The sequence below is a fragment of the Amblyomma americanum genome, chromosome 8 (genome assembly GCF_052857255.1).
Source record: "Amblyomma americanum isolate KBUSLIRL-KWMA chromosome 8, ASM5285725v1, whole genome shotgun sequence".
Lineage (NCBI taxonomy): Eukaryota > Metazoa > Arthropoda > Arachnida > Ixodida > Ixodidae > Amblyomma > Amblyomma americanum.
This window is the reverse complement of record NC_135504.1, coordinates 80,975,107-80,994,037: the sequence shown is the minus strand read 5'-3', so window position 1 is coordinate 80,994,037 and position 18,931 is coordinate 80,975,107. Positions and strand designations below refer to the sequence as shown.

Genomic DNA, 18,931 nt, shown 5'->3' with positions numbered 1-18,931 from the left:
CCCTGGATACACCATGAGAAACTTTGTGTCTAAATGACACATCTTTTCTGTGGCCCACTTCCAAATTTTCAGTTGTTTAAAAATTTAGTTTACCTTTTCTCTGCAACCATAAAGAGAAATGTGTTGATATTAGGCAGTTTTATTCTAAATACCTACAGGTTAAATCTGAACTAAAGAGATATCAGATCTTCTCCGGAGTTTGTGCAAAAAAAATAATATCACTGCGTGCACGGAGCCACAGAGGGTGTACCTGGAAGTTTAATTTTTTTCTATTTTTATTACTCTTATCATCAGTAATATTTTTAGTTCAGATTATTTACGACTAGGTTTAGCATATGTGTGCAAAGTTTCATTGGAATCGGATGAGTACTTTATGAGAAAAGGTACATTTAATTTGATGAATACATAAAAAACGCAATTTGAGAAAAATTAGGTTTTATATTCTCATACTGCCTATGGATGCTCAAAATGCCCCCCGAGAATACATGTCACTGCTGACAGTCTTGCATGTGTCTCCAAAACCCCTCTTAATGTTTCTTTCCATCCGTCGCCTTTCCTTGCTCTCGGCAGAACCATAGAATTCTGCCCTGTTAATATGCTCTTTGTCCATCCCGTCGAGGGCAACATTGCAAAACACACCTGGAACAATTCCAAGGGCCTCCAGAACAGCTTTACGCGCACAATTACCGTCAATGTAGTAGGCTACAGCATCGTTAGTTGCTGTCTTCAATGTATCAGAACTGAAAAATGTCGTCTAAGGCAGCGGCACCAGATGAGTTGGTTCAGCGACTCATTGGTGTTCTGTGTTCGCCCATGAAGGCATTTGCTCAGAAGACCTGCATCTGACAAAGCCTTGAACACCGGCTTGATGACGTCCATCATGGCCTCAGGAATGCAGTTTTTGTGGGAGTAGGTCTCAAGGTTTCGCTCAACAAGGCTGCGCTCATACCCACACCATGAAGATGGCCCCTTCGGGCAGACTCTGTGGCTGGGCTTGGTATCTGTGGATAACTTATGAAAGTATATCGCCCATACAGCTCGTCTCATATTATCCAAACTGTCTGTATTTCCCCGAATAGCTTTGCCATAGTAAACCTGAAGGGAGTCGATGTCCTTTTCTGTGAGGCGTCCTTTCCCGGAAAGTGGGAGACCATCGGCAAGCTTTTTTCTCTTCTCATTCTTCTTGATGTTCCTGAGCCTGGTGCCCATTCGCTTCTGGACATGTCCTACACATTCATGTTTTTCCTATAGCCTTCTCGTAGGGCTGGGAGTCTCTGACAGAAATGTACGCCTTGCTGTCTCCATCACCAATGTAACTTGTGTACATTAGTTGGCGCTTTTCAACAGATCGTCCAAAGATTTTTACAGCTCCAGCAGATTCCATTACACCTGATGGCCCATCGTAGGTAACTCTACATTCGCTCAAGTTGTCTTATGAGTGAAGGTTGCGGGCAGACATGTTGCAAAACTTGGATTCTACTTCAAAGTCCAGCACTTTACCTGTGTCGGCCGATATTGCAGCCTACGACGCCATGTAGTGAAGAATAACCTCACTTCATCCATGTCCCATCCACTGTGACCGCAGTTTCCAGCTCTGCACCGGAGGCGGAGGCCTCTTTCTTCAGTTCTTCGGCAGCTTTTCCTATACTATTGCTCACAGTGGTCGTGAATGCGTCAAGAAGCCTGCCTTTGTACGACGCAAACTTTGTTGGCGGTGGCGGTAGATTGAGCACAGCATACGTGCACTAAAAAAATGCTCTGCAGTACAGAAAAATCCGCTGGTAATGCGTTGCCGGAGGGTTTTCCGCAACATGAGGTACGGACTAAATGTCAGAAAAAGAGACTCCGCATGACGACTGTCACATTCTTGATAACGGAAAGTTACGCCATGCTATGCACGAGACCGAAATCGTTTTTTCACAACGAATGCTTCTGTTTTGTTCTTATTGAAGTTTCGGCAATGTGTATGCATACGTCCTCCGTTCACTCTGGAGTCATTTCATCTAGAGCGGAAATTATCTGCATTGTAATTATGTACATTCTGTGGTACATGATAATGCGTCTTCGTATAGCTTCTGCCCACAATGTTCACTGCAGATATAGCCGTCCAGGTGCCGAAAAATAAGTATCATGTAAAAGGCTTTCCTTTACGCATACTATGTATTGCATGCATACAAAGAATGCAGCTTAGAAGGAAAGAGTGGTAAGTGTTTCGGTGAGTACAAGTACGTACGTTTTATTTTCATCGCAAACTACACACATTGTACATCTGCACATTGCTGTCGGGTCCATCTGAAAAGCATAAAAAATACTCATTTAGTAGTCACACAACACCAAATATAAATTTCACAAATACACTTCAACCATCCGCTATTGAACAATCGGCTTTCGTAGAAGCTTGCAAAAGCCATTCACTGAGAACCAACCCGTTATAATTTATTGCCCAAAATTCATTTCTCATAACAGTAAACAGTAAAAACCATAGGTCCAGAAAGAAGCAGAGAAAATGCGCTTTCCCGGGCGGCACTGTGCGCATGAAAGCCTTTACAGTTGCTTATCATTTTGTGCAAATAAAAAGTAGCTCAGGATGGGTGCCAGATACAATTCAATGCAGATACCTTTCTGTACATATTACTAAATGCACAACTTAGCGAGCAAGGAACATTGGTAACATCTGAAAAAGGCCGGACGCTTGCCGAATTTATCGTCCATCCAATATGTTATAGGCAAGACAAGACGAAGCGAAAGTACCGCACTCAGTTTATATCCCGTTCCCGGGCCGAAAAACGCAGTAACATCGACGAGTTCACTACGAAGCGGGAGGCTCCACTTCAGAGCGTGCCGCCAAGTTGGCTGGTCGAGCATCTGCTGCGTACACTATGTGCTATATGTTTGATGTCACCGTCCGGTTTCTCGACCCTTTTCGCCGCATCCGAACTGCCACTTCCACTTCCGGCATTTCAACCAATCAGGTGTGCCCGTTGCGGCAGATTATGATGCTTTTCATTATGACACAAACTTGGAATACGACCCCAGGAAGCACACTTCACCCAAACCGCATGTTTTCACTCATAGTTTCCATATCTCAGCATGTGCAAGAAAATGTACTAATATCTGATGTCAGTTAAAATGCAGTCACACGTACCGGAAGCAGCTCACTAAGGCATTCCAAGATCTCTGCAGTGTGCCTCACGAGGAACGGATGCTCAAGTTTCAAAAAAGGGCTCTTTGCAGAAATTTAACCAAAGGCCGTTGCCATGTGAACCTTTTCAAAATGATGACCTAGAAAGACGAAGTGTCCTCATGCGTCTGATGCAAAAGAAGGATGAAGGCATGAGTCTTTCTGCTTTTTGAACAGCTGTGATACATTTTTTACTGGTACTGCTTGGCGCAGCTTCTGTCTCCTTCGTGACATTTTATGAAATAATTATATATCTGCGAAAGATCTCGCTAGCAAAAAATTTGACACTAATGGAGAAGCAAAAATACTCATGTCCTAGGCCTTTTTTTGACACTAAAAGAAGGCTCGCCTTTTAGGGTCATTGATTACGAAGAGGTCCATGTGGCAACAAACTTTGAGAGAATTTCTGCAAGGGCTCTGTGTTCTGATGCCTAAGAATTTCTCATGAGGTGCCCTGTAGATATATCACAACACCTCAGTGAGCAGTTACCAGCCGCGAGTGCACTGTCAGTTGACATCAAGGGTATGTACTTTTCCTCGCCACATGCGGCAATGATGTATATGTCAAGCGAAAGCATAAAAGATTTCTAAGTGCTATTCCAGATTGCTTGCGGAGGAAAGCACAAGAGTCTGGCCATGCTCAGCTGTTACCTTTGCTTCTTGCTTGAGTTCTACAGTGAGTACTACGTATTGACAGAAGGTGTCTGCATCAACTCATATTTAACACCCGTCCTGAGCGACCTCCATCTTGCATTACATGACAGGCAACTTAATAACACCCTTCATGCAAAGAGTGTCATCAGGGTCGGTGTGTTCTGTCAGTTTCCTGGTCCTGTGGTTTGTGCTGCGTTTTCTACTCTTAAATTATTTACTGCCTTCATTCTCCACTCCATGAAGCCTGAATGTGCTACACGGGGCTGCTCCACGCGTCGTGGAGCAGCCGAGTGGCCATTTTTTTCATACATCGGAGGCACTCAGCTCGAAAGCCATGCTTACTATATTCAGCAGACAAGGGTACATGTGAGACACATCATTAATAACCTATTCTCACAGTGGTATCTGGTGCAAGAATATCTAAATACTACTCAATTTTTGTTTAAGTTTTCAGATACACTCTTAGACTAAAAACTTAATTTGGCTACATTAGCAGAAGCAGAGCACCAAGGTACTCACCAATTGCCTGAAGCACTGTACGCAAGTTCTGGTGCCATCACGAATACAGCACACTGTCCACGTCTTCATAATGCCATGTCACTCCAGCACTTTGGTAGCAAAATTTTCCTCTAAAAAAAGAGTAGTTTTGTTTATGTTAGACTGGTCATATTTAATTTTACTATATACTATGTACTTCTCATTGTACTGCCCCAGACTAAAAAATACCAATGATCATCACGCTTTGAATTAAGTCATATATGATCACCAAATTTGGTGCAATTATATGTTCTTAGAAATTCTGATTGAAATAAATCTGAGAAAATATTATTTCAAAAATGTGGCACAAGGAAGAAGGACGCTAGCTAGATAACCTGGATGAATGTTTTCAGTTGCATGCAGCCATCGGCATCATTGCACACAAAATGTAAAACAATGTGGGTTTTACCTTTCCGAATGGAATTTCATGCTGCAAACATCTAAGTAAAAAAATTTCAACCTTCCATTCTGCATAAAGGAAAGAAAATTCCTCTGGTTTTTTTTCACAAGCCTCTGCAATTACACAATTCAGGGAATCTACTCTACAAGTACTTGAATCTATCAGCACGAGACAGGGACGAGAAAGGAAACAAAACAGGCACTGACTCGCAACTGAAGTTTGTTGAAGTGAACAGGGAGTATATAGAAAATCCACACACCACAAACTACACAATTACACATAAGCTACATCACAACATAAGTAAAAGATTGCCCTTAACATTCCTCTCATCTAGACAGTCCAACCCGCTGCATGTTAATGCTATGGGCAGCACACTCACACATTCGTCACCGAGTCATAAGAGGTGTAAAACCTCGATAATTTTCCAGTTAATCTGCTGTGAACGTAGCGCTAAAATGCGTGTTACCGAAAGGAATGGCTAGAAGCCTTCACATCCCTTGCAATGTGCAGATAAGTTACAACCCCTACCCATATCCAAATACCTCTTGTGCTCCTGCAGTCTTACATTGATACACATTACAGTTTCACCAATATAAACCCAACCACATGATAATAGTATCCGACACACCACATACATTTTGCATGGCACATATATGTTGCCACGTTTCACTCGACACATGTGCTTTTCCCTAACGAAATTCACAAAATTATTAACAATTTTACAGATTGTAGACAACTTATTAGGGGCCGACAACACCATTTTTACGTCATACCTTCTGGCCACAGTCTTCAAATTATGCAACAATCTATGTATGTACAGTAACACAGTCAGTCTTTTGGCATCTCACTGGCTGGCCCCGGCCTGATCGTGCCAGTCCCTGCGAAGGGGTTTCAGCTTTTAACATGCTAAAGGGAAGAATGGCGCCGCATCAAGTAACGAGGACTGCAGGACAGCACACCCACGCGCAAGTGCCAACCCTGGAGCAGATACAGAATCCAAGAGCGCGTGCTTGACATTCAGCGTTGACAGTCAAGGAAACGAGGAAACACAGATTTGAACGCTAAAGATTGAATGAGCCCGATTGCCAACGCTGAATGTCAAGTACGGTCTCTTGGATTCTGTACCCGCTCCAAGGATGGCACTTGTGCGTGGGTGTGCTCTCCTGTTGTCCTCGTTACTTGATGCTGCGCCATTCTTATCTTTAGCATGTCTGACCAACTTGCCCAATCTTATATACTCAGCTTTAACAATTTATCGCACGCTCCTGCAATAGCATGGTTGGGAAATCATGCTTTCATTAGCCTTAAAATCATCTCTTGGAAACCAGTCGTCACGCTGTAAAAGCATGGCTTCACCAATACCGAGCCTAGACTTGACGCAATGCTATCTTTCACTAGCTTAGAATCGTTCGACCAACAGTCAAGTAGCTGCTTAACACTCCTGGGTGAATATCGCTAGCACATATGGCATGTGCAGAACATCAAGGTAAGGTTCAGAAACCGCAGCTCTTTTTGTTGGGACATTTTCTCCAACGTAAACTTAAGACAAAGGCCTTGGTCCTTAAACAAGTTCCCAATATGTACAGGTCCCACACTATCGCAACCTTTGTAAAAGACCAGAAAATCATAGACGTAGCGAAAGATTCCCCCCCCCCCCCACAGCCACGCAATTTCTTGGCAATCATTCCATCCACCCTGCTTAAGAGAATATTGCTTAGCACAGGGGCAACCTTCGAATCGATACATTTAGCAGACTTTAGAACATAAGCCACACTGCCATACTCCAAAAACATGCTCTTCACTTCAAATAAAAGGAGGCAAGTGCCAAAAAAGACTTGTTACACACCCATTCCTAAACACAAGCTCATCGTTGTGCTCCGATATACACATTCATAAGCTTTTCACAAGATCTTCATACGGGATAGAATAAAATAGTTCTACATCGACCCTAATCACAAGACAATCCGATGGATTGTCATTCTTAAGATACTCAACCACACTGCGAATTGAGTACAAGAAATGGATCTTCAAGATGCGAAGTAGACAGATGCTTTTGCAAATAACCAGAGATAATTTTGTATGAATCCTTTTCAGAAATTTATCTGAAGAGCATGTTATTGAATAGCATTTAATTGAAGAGCATGCTTGTAGAGTAGCGCAGTGCGGTATGTGTTCTAAAGTCTCGAATATGTAGTGGTTGGAAGGTTGGCCTTGTGCTAAGCGATATTTTCTTGAGTAGGGTGGATAGAATAATTGTCCAGAATGTGCATGGGCTGGGCGAAAAATTTTTTCCTATGTCGATGATTTTCTGGTCTTTTATAAAGGTTGTGATAGTTCGGGACCTGTACATCTAAAGTTGTTTAAGGAGCAAGGCCTTTATCTCAGGTTTACCTTGGAGCAAATGTCCCAAGAAAAAGAGCTGTGGTTTCTGGACATTACCTTGATGTTCTGCACACTTCATGTGTGCCGGCGAGTGTTAAGCTGCTATCTGGCTACATGTCGACCATTCCAAGCTAGTGAAATATAGCATTGCACTTTCTAGCGCGGGCTCAGAATTGACAAAGTTAGGCTTTCACAGCATGACGACTAGTTTCCAAGAGCAGATTTTAAGGTTAACGAACGCAGGATTTCCCAACCTTGTTACTGCAAGAGCATATGATAAATTGTTCAAGAAGCTGAGACAGTTTTGCGGTTACCGGCACAATCAGGCTGGGACCAGCCAGCGAGATGCCAAAAGACCAGTTGTGTTACCGTATGTACACATATTGTCGCACAATTTGAAAAATGTGGCCAGAAGGTATGAAGGAAAAGTGGCTTTCTCGGCCCCTAATAAGTTGTCTAACGTATGTAAAATTTTAAGAATAATTCTGTGAATGTGGCTAGAGAAAATTACATGTGTAGAGTGAAATGTATATGTGCCTTGTAAAATGAATGTGGTATCAGATATTATTATCTTGTGGTCTGGTTTACGTAGGTGCAACTGGAAGGTGTATGACTGTAAGACTACAGGAACACAAGAGTGTAGGGGCTTGGCTAGGTGGTTGGGGTAACTCTGCTGCACACTGCACGGGATGTGAAGGCTCCTACCCTTTCCTTTTGGCAACACGCATTTTGGCAGTAAATTCAGAGAGATTAAATGGGAGATTTTCGAGGCTAGACACATCTTATGACTCAGTCACGAATGTGTGAGTGTGTTGTCTATCGTGTTAACACACAATGAGTTCGACTATCTCGATCAGGGAAATGTTGAGGGCGATTTTTGACTCAAGTTGTCCTGTATGCTTATCTGTAACTGCGAGGTTTATCGTGTTGCTTGGCTTTTTATATATTCCCTGTTCACGCCAATGAACTTAAGTCACGAGTCAGCGCCTGTCTTGTCTCCTTTCTCGTCCCTGTCTTTCGCGCTGGTGGATTCACCGCGTTGGCTCACCTCTGCAGAAATCCAAGGCATGACATTTTCCTCTTCACACTCGTGGTTCAGCGCATAATACAGCAAAGGCTTTTCAATTCCAAGGAAAGTTCATGGCTCCATTTAACACTGCCTCCTGCTTACAAGAGGCAGAGCAGCAATCATTGTAGATTCTACCTGCGACACAAAGAGCCAAGTTTTAGTTTGAGCTGACTAAACTAGGAAAGAAGCACAATATATCTATAGCCAAATAACTGAACTGAAAGAAATAGAGGGCAGTGTAATAGTGAACACACTGATATATTGAAATATACAACACTGCTACCATTGCCTTAGCCAACTACTTCATAAATAACAATAAATGCAGTATCACAAAAATACTGATAACATACTATTAGTGTTAATAGTATCAGTGCAGGTTCCAGGAACAAAAAAGGGCCCCGTGCTGACTGTCGTTCACACAGCAGCATTGTGACAAATGGCCGGCATAAAGGAAAGAGGAAAAATGACTGAAAACAGAAAGAGCCAGGGGGAAGAAAGGTAGGTATAGAAGGGCTTAGGATATGATAGGCAAATAAGGTTGTTTAGACAGTGAGCACAAAATAAACATAACCACACAATGAAAACATACAAGACCAACCATATTTATCATTGTGCGGAGTGGCAAACTTGATGCCATTTAGCCCAAAATATGTTTTCAATAAAGTGATTATAATTAATAATAGCATAACTGACCGACTGAAACCAAAAAAAGGGATGAACAAGGAAGTTGTTTGATATTCTGGCAAAAATTAAAAGAAGAAAATGGATCTGGCCAGGGCATACAATGCAGAGAATGAATCACAAATGGTATCTTAGGGCAACAGAAGGATTTTGATAGATTTTAATGGCACAAGGGCACCTGTGGCCAAAGAGTGCCTTAGCACAAGTTGATTTCGTCTACTCAAGGTGATATCAGAGACCCATTTCCCAAGCATTTCATTCAAGATAAGCTGAGCACCACGCCAGGAAACAGTTTGTGCATTGTATCGCAACAAAATGAATCTCACCGGAAGGAAAATATAGCAGGAGATAGCTGATTATAAGCTCACTAGATAAGATTAGAAGATTTCTAATAGTGTGGCATGCAGCTGGTGCAAGACACAGATAATTAAAATGAAAGAGGCCCTTGTCCTGAGGTGAATGTAAACTAAGCGATGAGGATAACGAAATTCGCTACACTAGAGCTGTTAAGAATCAGCTCAAGCTCCATGCTTTAAGATGATGCAAATTTGCTCAGTGAAAAAAAATCATTTAAGTTCACCCAAAAATTAGTATCTTGGCGGTATCAGGCTGCAGGTGCAGATGAATTAATCCTGCCTCAGAGAAGAGCAACATAGAGCACAAGACATTTTAGGCCAGTCCTACACTGACAGCTGTTAATAAATATTTTAAAACTGTTTTTTATTGCACAAACAATAATACCCAGTTTGTGTTGGTCATGTGATTATGTTACTGAGGTTCTCCTAAACATTCTAGCCAGAGCTAAATTACAAGCTGTCTCAACTTAGTTTCTATAGAAACAATAAAGAACTTAAACACATGCAGATTATTCAAGTAGAATTTTTATTTTTCATGGCGTGCCCTACAAATTTTAAATTATACTGAAAAGTAATAGAGTGGAGTGCTTGTGCCACAAAAACTAAATCTCAACAACAAAGAGAACCCAAGATAAAGGCAACATATTGCCCAAAATTTGAATGTTTGACAGAACAAATATGAAAAGAAAACCTCTCCACAACTGGAACAAAACAGCGTGATACCGAGCACACATTTGAAAACTGTTTCATCGAAATCCCCAGTCTGGTGCTCCAGCACTCGTCAGCCAGCATGTCATGAAATGTACCATACTTCTGGTAGCTGATCCGGCATTTTGATATGTGAACAGTAACCCTCAATGACCACCAGGCTGAATACTTTCAAGAGGCTGTTCTAGTAACAAGACTGCAGTGAAACACTTAGCAAGTTAGGCTGGCGTAATAATGCAAACCGTTAATCTGAGAGTTCGCTACCACGCAACTCTGTGGTAACTCCTAAACTGTTGCAATCGAATGCAAAAAAGGACTGCCTATTATATAAACAAAAGTCAAGAGGCTGCAATGCAATGCCACAACGGAAGTGCTGCAATACAGCAATAGTGATAGAATGTACACTTTAAGCAACACAATGAAATATGATCTTTCATCCTTGATTATCAGAATTTAAATATCTGTTTTCCTTGCTCTCTTGCAAAATTAGGTTTAGATCGTGAAAGCGCCCAAAAAGACAAGGATACAGAAAGAGATTTCCACACAGTGCGCTTACTTCCAGTGTCTTTTTGAGCACATCCACTATCTAAACATGGTAACCCAACTAGTCTAAACGCTGTCGTTATTCCAGAATTAACCTTTCACAAAGCGGGAGCCACTTTCCCCATACAAGGCGCACCATAACTAATCCAACAGTTTTTTCATGATATGTTTTCTCTAAGAATAAACACTGCTTGAAGATTTTGCAATAATACTTGTCTTTTCGATTCTACGAATGTATCATGCAAGTGTTCGATGAAATGACCATCTGCCCATCTTGATCATTGCTCAAAATCAGGGTATAATGCACTACGAAGGGCAGGCTCTGCTTGATTTTTATGTTTTCCTAATGAAGCATGTACATGCAACCCTTCTGCTGGCTTGTATGCAGCAGGTTTGTCTAGCTAGGCGAACTGTGGTTTTGCTATAAAGATGAAATGGTACTTTGGAAGTGAATGGCTTACTAAAATGCATTTAACATAGATACCGGGGCTTTAACAGCACCTGGTGAAAGCAACATCAGTGGGGGGACCGCAGGAGTGGCCTAGTGGTCCAAGCATCTGCCTCGCAAGCGGGAGGTGCGGAGTTCGATCCCCAGTGCCACCGGGTAACCAGCGGTGATACAATGGGTCGTTTCAATGGCCAGTTTAAAATTTGAAATAACCATGCTGCAATATATACAAAAAATGATTTGTGTGCTCTCTCTTACATGACATCAGTTAATCATATCATAGTTTGGTAGCACACAAAATGCATGTGCAGAACATAAAAATGCACTGTTTTTGTTAATATCTTACCTGCTATGTGCTGTTATGGCATGTTATGTGCTGGGAAAGCAACAGAAGTGAGCAATGTTGTGTTGCAGCCTTTCTTCTGGTGGAATTTGAATCATGTGAAGTGCAGCTGAAAGAAATTGTTTCATACACATGTATATTTCATGCAACACAACAAAAAGTGCCCAGCCCCATCATGAGTTGCGAGCATTTTACTACTCTAACATATGATGCAAGTCAGTGATGCTGGAGGCAGAAAACTAAATACTGTGAGGTAACAAGAGCTAATATGAACAATCATGCCTTTTAGAGGTATTGTCAATATACATTTTCCTGAATGAACTAAAGTTATCCTTAGAAGCATTCAGAGGAAGACAATTTTGCTAAATGCCTTTTGCCAGAATAGGCCTTTTATGAACCAGTTGCAAATGAAAAGAATCTCAACTTTAAGACAATGCTATGCATGCTCTAACGCCAAAGTAGTTGCATACAAGCAGTATACTATGCCCCTAGTTTTATGGTGGGCCTGTACTGCACAATTTTTACGCAAAATAGTGGGAAGTATGTGCCATGACACAGACCTCTGCTTGCTGAAACTGGCAAATAAATACTGGGTTTTTAAGGCAGGAAAGAAGTCACAAAGTTCCTTCTGCAGGTTTTGAACTTGAGGCTAGTTATTTGAAAAATATAAATCCCTGACGTGCAATGATTGAAGTTTCAGCAAATAACATTTTCATTGTAACAGTGGAAACGCACTTTTATTTGAGGAACGACTTTTCAAAAGCCTGCGTTTCATGGTGGCTGTCAAGTAGCCCTGATAAAGAGAAACCAGTCATGACACACAACAAAGCCCCCGTAGCACATTCTCAACTATACCCTCATGATGTAGCTTTAAAGTGGTAAGCAATACAAATACAAATCCCTTGATTTCCTTCATGATTTATCACTGGTGTATACATACGAAGATAACCGTACAAGATGTGGAGTGCATGGTAGAGAGAGATTAGGCAGATGGTTTCTTGACACTCACAAAGTGAACAAGGGAAGGAAAAATCTCAGGGTGCTTGCCAACGTTTCGACAAGACAACTTGTTTTCGTCTGGGGTCAACATACACAGAGGAAACAGAATCTCTCAAGTACAGGGTTGTCCACTCTTAGTGCGAACACGCGAGCACATCGCTGTGCTCTTTGGGCCACTGCGTCTGACATTGCCGCACATTGAAGTGTAACAGATGACACGAAGCACCACATCCAGGTGCATCTCCTCTTGCGCCATTTTGCAGCGATGAGTGGCTGCGCCGCACGCAGTGGACCTCTAAAGAGTGTGGCCATGAGCTCACATGTTTGCACTAAAAGTGGCCAGCTCTGTACATTCCGGAATTGGCGTAATTATTTGAAAAGGCCTTGCACATGGTCAGAGGTTTCCCAACCCATAATTTCCCCCTCCTTTCCTGCTTTCTTTAACTTATCGTTATACTTTACCCTTACTCCCTGCACCTCCTGACGTCACTTCTCGGAACCTTAGCTACCACACTCCTCCCCCCCTTTTGCCTTTTCCCCAAACCTGCCCTCATTTTCTCTTTTTTCCTTCAAATTATTTGCCCCCCCTCTGGTATTTTATTCTGCCATGCTGCTTAATTCCTTTATCCTAGTTTTTCAGGAAAAGGCAGCCAGCCATACCAAGCCACCTGTTGCGGCTGGACATAAAGCCTTTCAAGCCCACTATCCACGATCCATACCCCGAGATTCCTTTCTACTGAATTGGCCTTTTCTTTTCACAGTTTTGCAGGTCAACCGGTTAATCTTCTTTAGCAGCTATCATGCCTGGTCAAGGTTCACGCTCCCCATCGTAACGCCCTTCCCATATCGCACCCTCGTCCCACACAACAGGCCTTTCTCCTCGAAGTGAAAACCTTATTTAAACCCCACTAATGAAGAACGCTTTGCCAGACAAAGACAAGTCCTTTTGTCTAAACGTCGGCAAGCACCCTGAGGCTTTTCCCTCTCTTATTCAGTTTGTGAGATACCAGGGACAGGTGTTCAAGCAGCCATAACACACTAATACCCTTGTCACACGGGCACAGCAAAGGCCTATGAGAGTCAGGTTCTTATATCCAAAGGCATAAGGAATGCAGCTACACGGCACAAATGTTGCGCCTTTGTCACTAAGGGCCTTGGAGGCGAAGGCGCTCAACCGAGACCTCCGGAGCTCGCAAGGCGCGGCCTTCGAGAACCTGTGATCGCAGTACCATCCAAAGTCAAAAAGTAAAAGCATTAAAAAAATAGATGCGGCTAATAATGTTTGAAAACATTTTTTTTCAAATACGAAAGGTGTGTCTGGCTTTGGTTTTTGTACGGGTGTTTATGTTTTATATTCAAATTTCAAGACAGTGAAAGTGTTGCGGCAACACCGAGCGCCCTTGGTGGCCAAGGCAATACACGTACAAATCCTGCTCCTGCTGATGAGAGTAGCTGTTGCAGTACTTTTAAGGAAGCAATCAGAATAAAAAAATTGTCAAAGCTCAACGAATGAACAGAATACACCACTTTAATTTTAAAACACTCACTTCAGCCACCTCGAGTATAGCAGCGGGTGCTAAGCCTGAACGACTTTCACCTTTGGGCGGCACCGTGTAGCTGCATCGCTGCTCCTTTAAGCTTTCGCTCCTTTGGTGAAAAATGGTGCCTTTGCTGGAAAGGCCTTCGAGGAATGCCGTGTGACAGGGGTATAAAGCACATTTTTTAGTGACACGAAAGACTCAGTGCCTTTAGTTCTGACCACATTCTGAATCATGCTTTGGTGGCTTAGCATATCAAAATACTGCACATGACAGAAACAGCTAATTAGTGAGGGCTATTATTTGCTATAGGTGAAATTATAACATTCTCCTAAAGTAAAGAAAAGAAACCACCAGCATTGACATCAATGTACAATTTGGCTGTAACATACTGACATGACAATCTAGGTAAACGTAAATTCCCTTTTTGCACTTCAATACTGCATGCATTAATTCTAGGAAGTGCGAGAACAGAAGCTCATACATAGTGACAAAGAAAAGAGCGCATAATAGTACCACTTATCAGGTGTTTATCGGCAATTGCAATGAGCAAGGCTATGTAAATGGCAATCCAGAGTTTTTATGTCTCTTACGAGCGCATGCACTTGAGAGCTGATAGCAGCTGTGGACGCAGCTGTCCATCGCAGTTTTGAGTCTGTCGAGGTAACACATGGGGTAAGGTATTCCCTGTTTTGCTGCCGAAGGCAACATCGTCAGCGAGTGGAGTTGCCTTTCTGTTCGGTGTCAATATCTACTGCTCAAAGTAAAAGAAACTAGGGTACAAAAATACAGCATTTCCTATTATGCTTTGGCCAAATGCAGTGAGAATGAAACAGACTAGAGACTTGTCTTATGATGTTTGCACTATTTACTTTGCACCAGAGGAAAATAAATTTGTGCACAGTTGACCTACTGCTTGCCACTGTCCTAGAAGAAATGAATCCAGGTCTCGGAAGGTCTACCGAGAGAATACTAATGCTGCATGTGCATTTCTCTGAACTGTTCTGAAATATGCAGAAGTTACCAATTTTTTTAATACCTGATTACATACTGTAATCTTTCCAAGGAATATGAAGTTAATAGAGTGGGAAAAAAGTCAGGAATGGTACCTTTGGTACTCGGCACTTGGACAAACAGATGACCCACTGGGCGTCCCCAGGAGCTCTGCTACCAGGCACCCCTAGCAACAGTAGTCAGTTGTCCAGATCCAAAGGAGCCATGCGAATGATTGCCGAAAAGTCAAATTTAAGGACAGCAGATGCATGAACACAAAACAGGTTTCCAACTTTGTTTCAGTGTGATAAATGCTTTCAAATCTCTAGACTATATCTGGTAGTACACAAATTATCAGAAGACCATCTTCCGCTCAGAATCATCTCAAAACACATTCGACACGCAGTACCAACATGGACAGTTCATGCTTAATTGAATCCAAAAGTTTACGCTGATCGACCAATGTTACTTGAAATAGAGACAGAAAGCGCATGCACGTTGTACTGATGTTATCGTGAACATAACATGCGACGAGACGTAGGGTTACAATACAAACAAAAAACCGCTTTCAAAATTTGAGAACAGAAGGTTCACCTTCTCACAAGTTCGCCAAATCGGAGACGTTGCCGAGTGGCTGCCGCCAAAGTCGCTCGCAGTGCACAGAAACAATAAAAATGCAGTGCCGCTCACTTTCCTTGAGCAATTTCAGTCGATTCAACTTCCAACTGTTCGCACCGAATACCTCTGCAAGCACGTCTATAAGTTAGCGGCGCAGCCACGCCATTTGCAATTTACAGAGCTGCACGGGAAATTCATAGCGCCATTCGCGTATTCGCGCTCAAGCTCACGTCGCTGATTTCGCAAAGGCGCACAACGGCAAAAATATATAAGATGTATTTAATTTTACGGTAGCTTTTTAGCTGACAACCTGAATCGTTTGATATATTAAGTTTTTTTTCTTTTCGTTGCATGAACGTTATTCCACCAGCGGCAGCGCAGCTTGGCCATGGCTAGCCATGGCGAAGTCGAAGCGCTAGCCGAGCCCGCAGTCGGAAACATGTGCGCAGTTAGCGCAGAGTGGAGTTGAATGAACAGGCGCTTTGGAATGGGTTTTTGTTTTTCCGTGTTCGCTGCGTGCGTCCTGCGGGTTGTGTGTCTTTAGTATGAGTGTGTGTATGTGTGTGGCCCGAACGCTGCATTGTAGTGTACATACAACAGCTTGCTGTCCCGTGCGGCATCGGTGCGTAGTAAAACGATCATGAAGAATGTGCGTTACAATGCCAGTGGCCCTGCACGAAAGAGGAGACTTGAAGCCGAAGGAAAAGCTGCTCTCCCTCGTGGGACTGCAAGACTCTGGGAGTAACAGTCGACGCGCGTTTCGGTGGATGATTCCGTTTACCACGCCAAAAAATTCAGCACTGACCAACAGCAATGATGAACTGCTGCTGCATCATGATGCTGCATCATCACCTGTGTGAGGTTTGTGACAAGCTTGTTGGACGTGAACGTGGTCATGAATGGTATTCGCCGAGCAGCGGCCCTTAGGGCGTGGCGCCAGTGGATACCTGAAGACGATTACTGTTTGCCCGCGCCCTGGCGCCTCGCATTCAACCGAATGCTTTGGCGTTAATTATTTATATCTGAATTTAACACGTAGTTGGACTCGCAAATATTACAGCCGCATCGTACAAACGCACCGTCGGAAGAGCACCATTTTTCATTTTTTTTATGGAGGGGTGGGGAGAATTGCCGTCTGCTCAAATTTATTGTCACTAATATTTTGAGATTATTTTCTAAACAGGTGCCGTGGTGGCACTGTAAGCAATGCATTTATTGGGCAGAAGTTTATTTGATGTTGTGTTGGCACAAGGTTAATGATTGTCATTGTACTGTGGTGCCATGTTCAAACAAAACACATCATTGTACACTCTCCTTGCAGAAAGTCTAATCGGGTAATAAATTACTGAGCAGCGTGTAAGCACTGTTGTAAATGCGAGGAATGTTACTAAATTACCTCACACTTGTCATGTTCTGCTGTCGTTAGTGATTACGTATGCCTTGGTGTCTGCTGCTTTCCAGTGTAGGGGCGAGAGGCATGTCAAGCTCCACTTAGCAGCTTTTTTCCTTCCACTCTCTACTGGCTAGCATGGTAAAATAAACTCAACATAATGCGTGATCGCTCAGACCTAGATTAGACTACCATTTCACTTATTTACTCTCAGGGCCGATTGGCACCGAAGAGAGAAGTGAGTGACTAAAATTGTTTGTACGCGACTTAAGGTGAACACTAGCAAAAAATTAAGAAGGCGCAGAGGACTGAGGCCAGAGTTAAAATTGTAGTTTAACAAAGGAAAGCACCCCCCAGCAAGCCAAATGTGCACATGCAAGTAGTTATGTGAACACAGAACATAGAAAATGAAACTCCTTTTTGGACAGAAGGAAAGCTAATGCACATTGCTTATTGCGATGTTGCTTAAAAATTTGGTGTCTAGTTGTTCCCCTTAATATCTGGTCCTTCCACACCCAGCAACTGAAATGCCATCAAAAAAGAGCATCTCCAACCACTCTAATTACATGGGAGGTACACATCTCCAGATGTCAGAGGCTTGGTGTCTCATCTTGCAGACTAGCTAGTTTGTGCAGATTTAAACTTTACCGCATGTAAGAGGCATGTGGTAGCCTTGTAGGAGGAGTATTTCATAACTGTTACAGCATATTGTACAGTGCTGGCATGTTTCATTATTTACATCGCAGTAATATGCTAGCACAGGCTGGAAAGTTTGTAAGTGAACAGAAAAAACAATGTTCGTGCCATATCTTAGCCCCATTCTTAGTACTGTATAAAAAGTGCAAATAAGGAATTCCTCATTTTTTTGCCAGCTTTTTCTTTCTGCGCATTGATCTTTTGCAAGTTAGCAAGGTTCTACAGTCTTCTCTGCCTATCGGCTGGCCCCCTTGTTTGTCAAAGCTGCCGAGTACACAATGGGTCGTGTCAGTGCAAGCTAAGTAAACGATGGGTAGAAAATTTGTGCTTTCACATTATTTCCAGAAAAAGCTGCTATTATTTCCTACTCAGGATGGGAGAACAGCATCGATGGTGCACATCCTCCTTGTCACTGCAGCAAGTATGGCTGCTCGCTGCTTATTGGCGGCGTTTCATTTATCTGCAGGAAGGGCAGGCATGAATGGGCGGCAATAGGTACCTACTAAATTAAACATTCCAATGAGCAATTTGTTGTTGTGTCTGTGCTTTTGTTATCCATGAAGGAGTTGGTGATTTTGATTAATGGCTGTGTAGCAAAGATGTAACTGCTACATTGCAGTGCATTCACAGATTTGTTTGCCCATGCTTTTGGTTTTCTCAGTGGTTCGTTTCCTTACCAAACACCAGATGGAAATTCGGCTTTCAACTTGTGCACTTTCATCATGTTTGCAATCTACTTTTAGCTGGTGTTCAATTTCACTTTGGAGAAGTTGTCCAACCATTGTCTGTGTCTAAATGTTTTCTAACAGTTGACCTCATTACGCAGCATTTCTCACAGAAAGGAAATGTTGCAGGAACATTTTTATGAAATGTTACTCTATCATGTGGTTACCAACATAGCAAAAACATTTTTTCATCAAGTCAGCTTTTAACATTATAGCAAATTAAGGCCTTTGTTATTTAACGTTGCTTACATTTTGTACCAATCACTCAACCTTGAAGCAACGTAATGCGTTATCACCGTTCCTTGGCTCTTCATTGTGTTAATCACATTAGACGTGCTCACGGTCGTTCGCCATGCTAGTTTGTGGACATTGTTGGCTAAGAGTAAACAAGACAAAAAAGAAATGGGACGTCATGTGACGCCTATAGTCCGCGGGCCAACAGTTCATCGTGTAAAAGTGGCGTCACATCATAAGCATCTTCTGTTTTTGCTGCCTTTAAGCAAGTTATTAGTGCGTTTGGTGCAACACATAGTCGATGGCGTCAACCGTCCTGTCGTGTTAAGTTTTGATCCCTAGAATTGAATGTTTAGTATTTTTCCCTGCAACGACTACAGAGGAACACGGACGTTTCCTTCAATACTGGACTGAATATACAGTCATTCCCTACGTT

At 42.5% G+C, this 18,931-nt stretch overlaps 1 pseudogene; it reads right to left on the bottom strand.

Annotated features, from left to right (window-relative positions):
- Positions 1–463: 463 nt before the first annotated feature.
- LOC144102543 (uncharacterized) overlaps positions 464–18,931 on the bottom strand; it is a 43,531-nt pseudogene continuing 25,063 nt past the window's right edge.